This window comes from Falco naumanni, chromosome 7, assembly GCF_017639655.2.
Source record: "Falco naumanni isolate bFalNau1 chromosome 7, bFalNau1.pat, whole genome shotgun sequence".
Lineage (NCBI taxonomy): Eukaryota > Metazoa > Chordata > Aves > Falconiformes > Falconidae > Falco > Falco naumanni.
The window spans coordinates 30072760-30085564 of record NC_054060.1 but is presented as its reverse complement, the minus strand read 5'-3'; positions in this window follow the sequence as shown (position 1 = coordinate 30085564).

Sequence of the window (12805 nt, the reverse complement as noted above, 5' to 3'; positions counted from 1 at the left end):
AACCCTGGGCACATATTCAGGTTGCTAGGGTGGACTGGCACCTATGCTACTGTATCTTCACAGCTCTTGGTACCCATCCTAGGAGCTTGCAATGTGCACACCTTCAGTGCACAGTGCAAACATACCCCAAGAAGACCTTGGCTTTCTTGTTGATGCTTTTACCTTGTTTCTGAACAGCTGTTTCTTCAGATGTTGCACAGCTGCTGGTTCAGCAGGTTCACATCCACAGAAAGGCTACCATAAGTACTTCAGGTTTAATTTATGTTTAATCACTGTTTTGGACATGTTAGCATTCCTTATTTTAACACTATTTTAGAAGGGCTGCCTTGGAGGATACTTAATCCTCTGGAGACTTATGGTTGGAAGCATGAGCAGATTTTCCAGGCCCATAAGCATCAGACTGTATCTCAACAAGCGAGACACTCTGTCCCCTGCTGACTGACTACATGGAGCCATGAATGTCCTGGAGCAAAATTCAAAATTTCTGAAACCTCTCTGTGGATGATGAAATCTTGGGGAGCAAAACCATGCAAACACTGAGCTTAACTTTGCAGTAAGCGAACAGGACAAAGTTGCATGTGCCTGTTAACAATTAAGTAGACAATTCATGTCATCTCTGGGAACAGTAGTCCTTGATGTTGAGTCTGCATTACTGGTTGATGAAAGTCCAAATGTCAGTCCCATGTATAATCTTCCAGCAGAAGTTGTGTGACTATGGAAATATCAGAAACCTTGCTGAGAGCATATATGCATTAAAATAATAGGTTTCTATGCAATACTAAGTATTCATTTCCAAACCAGGCTTGATTGCTGTGTTCCTGTCCACTTGGTATGAGTAGAACTATTTTCTTTTTTAGTTTTAGACCTTCTCTGCACATCATAACAACATCTGACTGTTGTGACTAGAATACCACTCAAGAGGGGATATTCTCTTCAAAGAAGTGAAAACTGATGTACAACACTGAGCAGAAGGTTGGTAGCAAAGCAGAAAGCCAGGTAAAAAACCATGAATCTAGCCTTAATATCAAGAGTCATTTACTGCTTAAATGGGCTTACATGTGATACAATAAGCAGTGCAGGAAAAGAATTGTCTCTTCATTTTTTTTATTTTTTATTTTTAGCAAAGATCACTGAAAGATTCCTTTAAAAATAAACATCACTGTACCCAGGAGAGCAAAAGAGTTATCGAGTGAGAACAAACAGACAAATTGGCTCCGAGTTTTGGATTTCCCCATAATGCTCTAATTTAAAACAGAATAAACAAAGAAAAAAGGAAGCAGTGGAATACTAACTTCGTCATGTGAAAGAATGGAATTCAAGTATTAAGAAGACATTTACAAACACCATTATTAATGCCAAAACAATTGTTTTACCTTTCCAATGAGTTCTAGATGTCTTTGTCAGTTACATTGAAGATCAGAAACTTGTCCTTATATTGCATTTAGACAGAATACTTTTCTGTGGTTTCACGTTCTCATCTGACATATCATCTAAGCCAAGCTCGTCCCTAAAGAATTAATATCAATGGAGTTACATGCCAGGAGTGTGACTCTTTCAGTACCCATTAGTCTAGGATTAAATCGTATTTAATTGGTCCAATTTGCAGACCTGACCCCTGGCTCTCGCTGAAGCCACCCACTGCAACAAAACACGGGCATTTCAGACCTGTTGCATCCTTCTCTCCCCTCACTTTCCCAAGCACCCCCAGACCTTCTCACCCAAACTGGTGAGATACCTTCAGGCAAAATATGCCACTTGGCTCAGCCCAAATCTTTCTGTAATGCCTCTGCTTCTCAATGACATCAGCCATTTGTATGTTTAAGTTCATTTTTGCCAACTGTAAGCCTCCTCTGGGGGCACAGGGCATGGCTGAACCCTCCAAATGGGGCCCTGCGAGAGGCAGCTGCTGAAGAGACCCCGTGGCTGCAAGGGTGGGAGAGGAAGAGAAGAGCCCATATGGGTGCTGGTATTTGCTTGGGATCTTTACAGCTCTGTACAGGTAGAATAGAGGCACAGAACGTAGACAAGTTTTGGAGGTGGAGCACTGTTACTCACAGTGTAGGTACAAGTAGGTCCCAGCTTCTCAGTGTCACTGTCTTGGAGGGACAGAGAAAAGTCCCATGGCTTTTGAAGTCACACATGCTTTTTGCCTTTCAGAGGAAGACAAGAACCCTGGCTGGTAACAGCAGGTACACGACAGCCAGCAGAAGGTACTTTCCGTGCACAGCATGAAGTTATTTTTGGTCTCGCAAAATGCAGTACCTTTGCTATTTATCCTTGAGTGTCTTTTACTAGCACTGCGTTTATTTATACTCACACAACTGTAGCACCCTTCATAACATCATTAATTCTCAATGCAATGCCGTTTGTAGTGGTGAGCAAAATGCAAGAGCTGGCCCCCATCAGTGGCAGACTGTCCAGTGGCGACAGCAGTATATCCCAGAGAACTGGGTAATTCTTGCTTGCTCTTAACTGGAAAAGAAGCAGAAAGAGGGAGATGACGCTCAAAAAGGCAAGTCACAAAGGCATCCTCATAAAGGCTTAGTGGTTTTGCCAAGACAATTAAAAATGTTTTACAAGGAATACAGTAGGTTTATAGGAATTTCAGAGACCTATGCATGTCAAGAGCTTCTCATCCTTACAAGGCAAAGCTGTTAGCACCGTGCTTCTTATAGTTACTTTTCTGAGATATCCCATGCTTAGCAAATTCCTCAACTCACTCCATTCATGCTCCAGTGGTGGTATTCTAGTTTGGCAAAAGGGAAATTGTGTCCAGCAACATACCATTTTACTTTCCTCAGGAAAGAGGTGATACAGGGAGAGAGCAGATTCAACATACTCATTAGTTATATATTTACATAAAAAAATGAGCTGGTCTTTTGGCTAACCACTGAAAAAGGAAGCTTAATTTGTTTGACCAAGGCATTTTAAAGGTTTTAAAAAATGTTATTTGATAATATTATGCAATAATCGGGGCACACATAGCATCTGGATCTGCATGCTCTATTGGTAAGCATGCCTGCCTGTCCAGAGGGACACAAATTTCCTGGCACCAGCCAGAGTGATACCTCAGGGCTTTTTGAGGATTAAGCGTTGGTTCCCTGTGCTGACATTCTCCATAAAGGTCAGTTAGCCTTTCCCATGTCCCCTGTCAAACTTACTGACACTGAGTCCCTTTCCTTTGCTAAAGATGATTCAAGCCTTGGAATATGCCCTTGACTAATGAGCTATTTTGGTTTCAGAGCCAGCTGTTTCTCTGGTGCAGATCGGTGTAGCTCTGATTTGAAGTAAAAGGAGACGACTTTGGCTTTGACAACCTTAGCCGCTTTACCAGTATAACTGTTTTGGCAAACCCTCCTAGCAGAAACACAGCTTATATCCACAGGAAAGTGCTTTGAACAGTAGGTCTGATTCCAGCGCTTTGCATGAAGGGACGTAGAGTGTCAGAGGCTGCTTGGCTCATGTAACACTATCAGTACGAGGCTTTAGCTGTCAGGGCTATGAGCATGATTCTTTTGCAATCATGATGGAGAAGGCTAGTCTGACAAATCTCTTCAGTATGGGCCAGGCCTGAGAACCTGGTTGTATATTTAGATGCCCCCTACTGTCATTTTCGATCTGTTTGCTGAAAGGTCTGTGGGCTTCTGCGTTCATCAGTTATCTCCTTGATGTGAGTTCTCTTAAAAACTTTCCCCTTCTCTCCCTGCCCTCTGTGCCTTTCCAGCACATCAGCCGCAGTGCCATGCTGTCAGATGTGGCTTTGCCTGGTAAAAGTGCTTTCCTCGCAGGCAGGTCTTTTCTCTGCACAGTGCTAATGCTCCTGACAGCTCAACAGCAGTCCCTGTCCCACCAGCTCACCATCATGCCATCTGTGTGGATGAAGCCTCTTCTTTAGCCCCTAAACTTGCCAAGTCTGTGCTTTCCTTGTTTCTTGGATCAGCTCATATTCATCTTTGAGTGGATTCTTCAACCTCATCATTCCCTTCCTTCACAATCAAGAAATCTCTCTCTGGGTCTATATCTGCATGTAACAATATAGGAGATCCAATCAAAAAAAGAGTAAGAGACTGTAAATAACCATATCTCCATTGTATAGCTAGATAACTTGGGGCCAGCAGTATCTAAGTATCCAAGTATCCAAGGTCATAAAGAAAGTTTGTGTCAGACCCTGCAATTATATCCAGTTTTCCTGTATCCCAGACCCTTGTCTTAGTCATTAGAGCACCCATAACAGCTCTTTTCTACACTTCTGCTTGCATGTACTAATGAAAGCTTTTCTTTCAATTTCTAACAATTTCTGTCATGAACTCTTCATTGTGTACTGAGATTCAGTCTGACAAAACCATGTTTTCCCTTTACTAAAGCAATGGGAGCATGTACTTCTGATGAGATTTGGCTTCTTCAGCTAATGGACCAGCAAAGTTTTTCTGTTTCTGAATTTTCCTTAATTCTTGAAATCAGCACTGAGACAAGTTCATTTGAATGACATTTATCTGCTGATAAATTGGGATCATGAGTATAAAATCCAGACTTCTTACATCAGTCTGAACATACCAGACATACTCTAGGTCAGTATTTGGAAAAATCTGTCACAGGCAGCTTATGGGGCAAGACTGGATTTTATACTCATGACTTATACTCTAGTTTTAGCATAGGAATATCTGAAGCTTGTATCGGTGACTCACTTGTTAAAATATTGAATCTTGAAGCAAGGAAATAATCTTGCTGATTGTGTTTCTGTGCTTTCTAGTATGTGTCATGGAAAAAAACTGGCTGTCCTGCCAGACTTTGCCTCTGCGGAATCTGGTCATATTCCTTTAGCACCTGTTGATTAACAAATTACCTGAAACTCCCTCCCTTGCTTTTAATTATTAAGCATGATTGAAACCTCTGTAGGTATTTCTAATAGTTGCTGGAATGCTGAGATAGCGCATATTTAACTGTTCTGGCCTGCTGGGCTGGAAGAACCCACAAGCAGTCATTTGTTTACATGAAGATTCCCGTTTTGATGAATTTTTTGATGAACCCACAGCTGGAGGGTGCTCTATCTGCTAACATCCTGATGTTAGAGCTGCACTGCTTTTCCAGAGCTCCTTCAGGACCGGCTAGTTTTTGTCATTTGGGTCCCTCAAGCGCCTTTTCTAATACAGAGATAATGCAAAGCCTCTTACAGCCTGAAGGAAATGTCAAATAGGTGGGATTATGTTTCAGTGAAAGGCCAAAGTAGCAGTGTTATGGACACGGGGAGACTCTGATGGGTCATGGTCTTGTGGCAAATACAGGTTGAAAACAATGTATGAGCTACTCAGTGGAACTGCATGGAGTTAGATGACACCTCTCCACCCAGGCTTTCTCTCTGAGACCCCAGAGGGCAGAGGTAGCCATCGTGGTGGATATGGATGCTGGTGCAGGAGGGCAGTCACGCAGAGGGAAAGAGGGCATGGCGTGGTACCACAGGTATCTGTGCTATGAGCTCATCTGCAGAGGAGTTTGGCTGAGGTCTCACCTTCAAGCCATGGGATTTGATGGATTGGATTGGGCTGGTGAAGACATGCAAGGGACCCAGGGTAAGCCATGCTCCTTTAGTCACCTTGTCGATGCTGCATGTCAGCATCCCCCCATGTCAGTCAAGGAAAGCAAGAGCTCTGCTGACGTGGAGAATATATATCTGACGCCAGTTACATCAGCTCTGTCTGAACTGCCAGGCATGTTGTAGCAGAAACGCAGGATTTCAGCAACCCTGTTCAAGGTTCATGGGCTTTTCAAAAGAGTTGTCAACCCAGGCCAGTGCTGTTTGCAGTAGAACTGAGTGAAAAATGGTGTGGAAGGAATCTAAATCAGCAAGTTAGGATTGTATTTCTGGACTGGAAAAAGAACATTTGCCTTGTGATTTCCCAGCTCAAACTCTATGTAGACATCGCTCATTTTTTTTTTCATTATTCCTGTAATTTAATTGTGGGATTTACTCCTTGAAAAAAACCAAAGCCAAACAAAACCAAAACACCACAACAACCTTTCAGTTCTGTTACTCAAAAGAAAATTTGTTAGCAGGATATGTGCACTTATTAAATTAGAATGTTTATTAGTTGCTCATTTATTCCTTGAAGCTGAGAGGAAGTTTTCTCTTTCTCATCTTTCCCAACCTGCTCTGTCTGGGAAAGCTGATAGCATCTCACTTTTTAACTGCAGTTTCTCATCCTGTTTTTAGCAGACACGATGGCTGCAAATGAAAGGTGACCACAGAGGGAGTGGCTAAAATGTCATTGTTGTACATTGTTGTACAGGCTGATGATTATTAGTCACAGTATATATTGGGAAAGGCTATTCGTAATTTTATGTGCCACAAGGACAGTTTGTTTTTGCTCTAAGCCCACTAAATTGCTGTTTCAGCTGGATATTTGTTGCAGCTTGCTTCATTACAAAGTCTTTGGTCATCTGGATAGCATTTCTGTGGCACGGGTGAGAAGTCACGGTAGTAGCTCTAAAGCTTTATTAGGAAGAAAGTTCTACTGTTACTGTTTAGTATGGGATAGACTATGATGGGATGACAGGATACTTGTTAGAAATGCCAAAACTTTAATTTTATTCTTTTTTGGTCATCCTTTCTACTCACATTATATATAAAGTCCCTTTCAGTAGAGGCTCTACATATGTAAGATATCATAAGCAAAATATGTATGGGAACAACCTCTTCTAGCTTTCCCTTCCAACGGAAATCATTTAGTAGTTAAGCTTAACATCTTCTGAAATGCTGCATGCATATGGGTGTGGAATTGAACATGCTTGGAGCTCTCTGAAATGTTTCTCATGCTGCTATTAATATACACACTTTACTAACAACTTGCATTATTGACATTGTTGTCCGTTGTACTCATATAAAAAATAATGGTTTTGTGTAATTCTCAGCAATATGATACAGCCATAACTCATGTAGTGAAATCTGGTTCAAAAAGGGACTGAAGACCTCATTGTTCAGTGGAATACATAATCTGCTGACTGCTCTGTTCAATTTGGGCTTCAGACTGTAAACTCCTGGGTCAGGTTTTTTATAATCTTGGTGTGAGCTGACTGATTGAAGCACAGACAATGGAAGGGCAAGCCAAAGGCTCCAGATTTTACTGGCATATTGTTATATTAGATTCCCAATTTTAATTTACTGAAAAAACCCCGTGTTTATCCCATGAGATGGGGAAGAAGAACTCAAAATTGTGATTTTAATGGTGACAGGTGGTGGTCTTGAGTTTGCAGTGCCTTGAAACAGAGAGCTAAGATATATGAACCAACCCATCGTCCCAGGGCAGTGCTAATTTCCAGGCCATCAATGCTGCGGTTCCCAGTTCCCATCTACGAGGGTGCACTGTAAAATACAGGAGAGAGAGGTGACCCCAGCCCTTTCTGAGTAAAGCAGAGATTGGCATGCCCATGGTGACAGCATTCCCCCTTTGCACTACTGATGTGGCCTTTTTTCTGAAGAAATGGCAAGATGTACTGCTTTGGGGATAGATCCTGTTTTGCTTCTGGAGGTGTAAAAGAGACTTCCTACCTTGGGGTGAGAGTGGGGAAGGAAAGATGTGGCTTGCACAGCCCTAGAATTTTTCCTTAAACTATTTTTTAATTAAAAAAAAAAAAAGCACTTTCTGAGATGTAAATTGACTATAAATGTCTATTTTGAAAATTGTGGCAGATTTTACCCTTTTGATAATTTCACACTTAAAGAAAATATTTAAATTATTGAAATGATTTTTTTTTTCTAATTTAGGCTAACTCAAAGTACCAGTATGAAATAGCTTGATTTAGTCCAAGCATTTTTTATGGCTGCCCTCTGAAAAATGTTAGGCATCTAATTTATTCAACTAATTCAAACTAGGAAACCTGCCAAATTCCTGCAAATTTTCTGGCAACAGGAAAGGATTATGCTCTGGCTTCTCTAAAGTCTAGTGTTGTTTTTATTTAGCCTGCTCATAGCTTTAGATAGTGGACAACTTGTAGTATTGACTGATGGTTTCTTTAGCAATGGGTTAATTTTGGCATATTTGAGGTAATGGGACTCTCTGGGCAGAAAAGTAGGCAATGACACACAGCTCACTGGAAGGATAATTCTTTGATGTCTTCTAGGACCCAAATGGGAGAGAACTGGCCTCACCCACAGGCCAACCCATACTCAGCCAAGCTGCGTGCTCCATTGTACCTTTTCCTGGTGCTAACGGGCTGTGTGAAGGAGGATGCCATATTCCTTACCCTGCTTCCAGACTTTCTTTTGCACTGGCCAAGGCAGAGGCTTGCGTGCGGCTGCAGCAATGTTCTCTCTTACCTCTGCAGGTTTCTGTCCGAAGGGGGTCCCTGATGGCCAAAGGAGTCATGACATTATCATACATAAATACACACTTTTGAGACTATGTTGACACACCGACGTTTCATGGTCTTAAATAACACTTACCTGGCATGTTCTTCTTTGATGCTAGCACAGTCATTCTGATTACGGCAGACTTCTGCCTATGAAATGCCAATAAAGAGAGTTTGGATTATTAACACTGCCTGGTTAACAGCAGGATTTTTAATACCCTGCTCTAACGTAGCTAGCAAACTCCTGTTTAAGAGGCAATCTTTTCTCCTAATCCTATTTATGACTTGTTAGGTATAATTTGTAAATGGCCAACACTATCTTAGGTACTTTACAGACATAGTTTATAGCATTATTTTTTAACTGCATTGAATTTACCTTGATGCTAAGCAGATAATCCACTATTATGCAACTACTTTTCCAAACTTATTAATCAAAACTAAAGAAGACTCGTATTTACTTTTTGATGTGCTTCTACAGGTTCCCACGTGCTGATCTGAATTTTTGGTTTGTTCCAAATTTGAAAGAAAAAAAGGGAACTATCAATAAGAGGTATGATTTGCTTCTGCATTTGTGTGTGCAGATCCATCCAGTGTAATGTCCCTGGTTTTTTTTCCCTTGTACATGAATATTTACACTTAATGAAAGCTTCAGTTTCAGTCTATATAGAAGATGTATTTGCACCAAAGTATCCACTTATCAAGTATGCGCCCAAAAATGGCACTTGTAAACAGGCATTTCATAGAATCATAGTATCATAGAATGGTTTGCTTAGAAGGGACCTTAAAAATCATCTAGTTGCAACCCTCCTGCCATGGGCAGGGACACCTTCCACTATTTCCTCATTGCAGTTCAATTTCTAGGTACACAGACAGCTGCTTAAAAAGGCAGTTGGCTGCCTGGAATGGTTCTCTGATGGTAAGTGATGAATTCATTAATGTTTGAATGCACAAGTCTCAGAATACAAGAGCTGCAGACAAGCAGAGTTGTGTTTTCACTGGAATATTTGCCTGTGCTTACACTCTCAAGTGATGGAGGCCTTCAGTTGTTCAGCACAGAATATAACCAGTGCTTCATTAAAAAAGGGTTTCTACTTAAATGACTTCCCTGAACAGATTATTCTGTGTTCAGACTGTGACTGATTAGCATTGCACTAGTTATCTGGGGGACAAGTTGCTCTTGTGAAGTGATCCTGATTGACAGAAGCTGTAAAACAGGTATAAAAAATCTGGACTGACATGAAAGAGATATGATGGGAGCACCTATTTGCCACTCATTATAGCACAAGAACTCAGGATAAACTGAAATGTTTAGGCTATTTTTAAACTTTTTCACTTGCTACCCAACTAAACTGCAATACACCCAAACCACTGGACAGTATGGATCTTGAAAGCATACACAGATCAAAAACTGATTAAACAAACGGATAGATAAAAAGTCTGCTAGTGTCTATGAGCCTTCATCTGATTAAATCCTTAAGTTGCAGATTGCTAGAAACTAGGAGGCCACATCTATTTTTACCTTGCTTACATCCCTCCTGAAAGCACTCACTGTTCAGCTGTGCATCTTCAAGTGGTGTGCTGGCAGTGGGAGATGTTCAGCACGGAGTAGCTGCTCACAGCTTCCAGTGATTTGCTGATGAGAGACTTCCTCAACTGGCTGTGGCTTCTGGATCTTTGTACTCAATATCCTTGGACTTTCCCTCTGCTAATTTCTGGGTGGATTTTCTAAGCTACAGTATTTGTGCTTTCTGCTGTCCTCATGTACTAAGAATCGTACGGACCAGGCACGGACCCTGGGATGGTACCCGGGAAAGCCATGTGGTCTCTGACACTTAGGGATCAAGGCTTAGCTGCAAAGTGCTGTCTCTGAACAGCAGGGATGTGATTGCACAGAGATACGTTCAAGTGTTTGCTAAGCTGGTTTACTGCGTAATAGATCCCAAAGCCTTTTCTTCGCGGAATGTTCTTCCCAAAGCTTTTAAAACTACATTTTATTGATGAATGCCATGAAAAGATGGGGACCCCCCCCCCCCCCCCAACAATCCCCCAACCCTCTCACCCACCGCCACCACCACCAAAAAACCCGCAAACCACCCCCCAAAGATACCCCAACCAAAACACCAAAGGAAAACAGATGGAAAATCAGGCTAAGCTGCTGGAATGTGGCAGCTCCTCGACGATTTCTTTTTCCTTGGGTGCCCCCTAGTGTTCACCACTAGTGTAGCCAAGTGCGTTTGGACTGGCACAGGCAAAAAATACCCACTTGCTATCACCTTATAAGGTTAATCCATTTCCAAATCCTTTGTTCCCCCCTCTATCTAATATGCCTATGACTTCATAGCCAAAGAATCCATGTGCAAATCTGCAGGTTGAATGCACAGTTTATGCCTTACCTTGGACAGTCCAAACCCATAGAAGGCTTCCTCTGCCTGTGTTTTGTCCCACGTTATGTGCATAGGAGACTTCATCAACACTTTTAGGTCTGATTTTAAGAGGAGCAATTCCAGCTGAAATGCCAGAGAGATGAAGATGCTCACAGCAGCTGATCGGATCAAGGGATTGAATTTGTGCCTCTAACTGAAAGTTATTTGTTCCACAGGCTGGTGTGTGGGGAGGAAGGTGAGCTACAACCACAAAGCCAGAGAGTCTCTGGCTTTTCTGTCATATGACACTTAAGCATCTGCTTCGAATCATTGTATTTATAGAAGAGGATCCCTCTCTTGTGGAAGTATAGTAATGTGTCATCATCTTGCTCTAATATATTCATTGTTGTGCTGTTCACATTCACAGGAGCAGAGTGGGATTCCCTTGCACTCCAGTCTGAATTTGTGCAACTCATTTGTGTTCTTCCTACTGTTGTATGGGCAGTAGAAAAAAAAAATCTGCTTTTCAAGCAAACGAGAACAGTTCTTCTCTTTGAAACCTCAACAACTGAATGTCAAATGCACACCCACGGGTGAATTACATTCGGGGTTCCTGGAGACACAGCAGGAAGGAAATCTGTTGGTCTGGGCTAACAGACATCCTGATCACCGCTTTTTGTCACACTTAGGAGTGAAAATAGGAGGTATGAAATATGAGAGAGCAGGTGAAATGGAAAACGGGTCCTTTCCTCCTCTTAACCAAAAGGGCAAAATATTGCAGGGAACGTAGTTTTGTCAACACAAATTTTTAATCGATCAGGTCTTCTTGTCGGGCTTCAGACAATTCACAAAAAGGTAAATTTTGTTAGCCTAAGTGAACTGAGTTATGGGTTATTCATTCAGCAGGCTGGATGGTATTGGTCAAAAAAAAAAAATGGTTGTGTGTGTGTTTTCTTTTTCTTAAATCACAAAAAGTTAACCCTCTTGCAAGCAGGAGACAAAGATCTTGCAGAGGTGAAAGCGACTTTCATTTTGGCTGGTAGGAAATGGTCCTGCAGAAATGTTTGAAATATTTATGGGGTATTGTATAAGAAAGCTTTCATGAGTGGGAGGCCAAGGGCTTCACTCTTCAGGACTGGAAACCCATCTTCTCTTATCAGCACTAACCTCACCTTGTAAGAAGATGAAAATTAAAACACACGTCCTTCTTCAACATGACATTAAATGAGGGTTTTTTTCCCAGCGGCTGTATATTTTACTCTCACTAGGGCCCTCTGCTGCTCACATTCAAAGTGAAAACCTCCAAACTTGTTTGGGATTCCCAGGAGAGACTTGTACCGCTTAAACCAACCAAAACACCAAGAATTTTGGAAGGGATGTAAAACTTAAGTCCTCATGGATCAGGACTACATTAGTCTCTAAGTGAGTCAAGAAGAAACTTTTTAACTGAAAGATATTTCAAAACTGCTTGCTGCACGATTTCTTGTGCCTGTGCTAGCCTCTGTCAGGAGCACTGTATACGACGTTGCAGCTGATCTGGGTTGACAGGTGTTGATTAAAATCTTCTGATACTCAAGGGACTTTGCTGAGAGAGGAAAATAATTTATTTCATGATTTTTTCTCCTCCTATTATTGCTAAAATATTGGTTTATCAGGGTATCATTTCCCCTGATATTATCTACACAGTGTATAATTTTGTGAGATCATGCTTGGCTGCTCTGGCACTCATTACATCACTCGCAGTAGGAGGAACTTCAGGAAGGATGCAAACTTTCAGAAGTGGAAGGAATCTGAAAAACCCCAAAGTTCCAATTTTCACAAATTGTCTCTGAGAACAGAATAAAAAGGACAATAAGAAAGAAGCCAAACTGTGTATATAGTGGCACAATCTCCATTATGGTATTGCCATTTTCCTTTTGCAAAAGCCCAGAATATGCAAATTTTTAGGCATATGATGTAATGTCATGACTATGAGATACTCAACTTTCTGAATGGAACATAGCTTTACTATGTGCCCCATTTTTTTTTTTTTTTTACTTATTTAATTTTTTACACATTTACTTGCCTCTAAATGAGCCTCAGCAAGTCATTTTGTACCA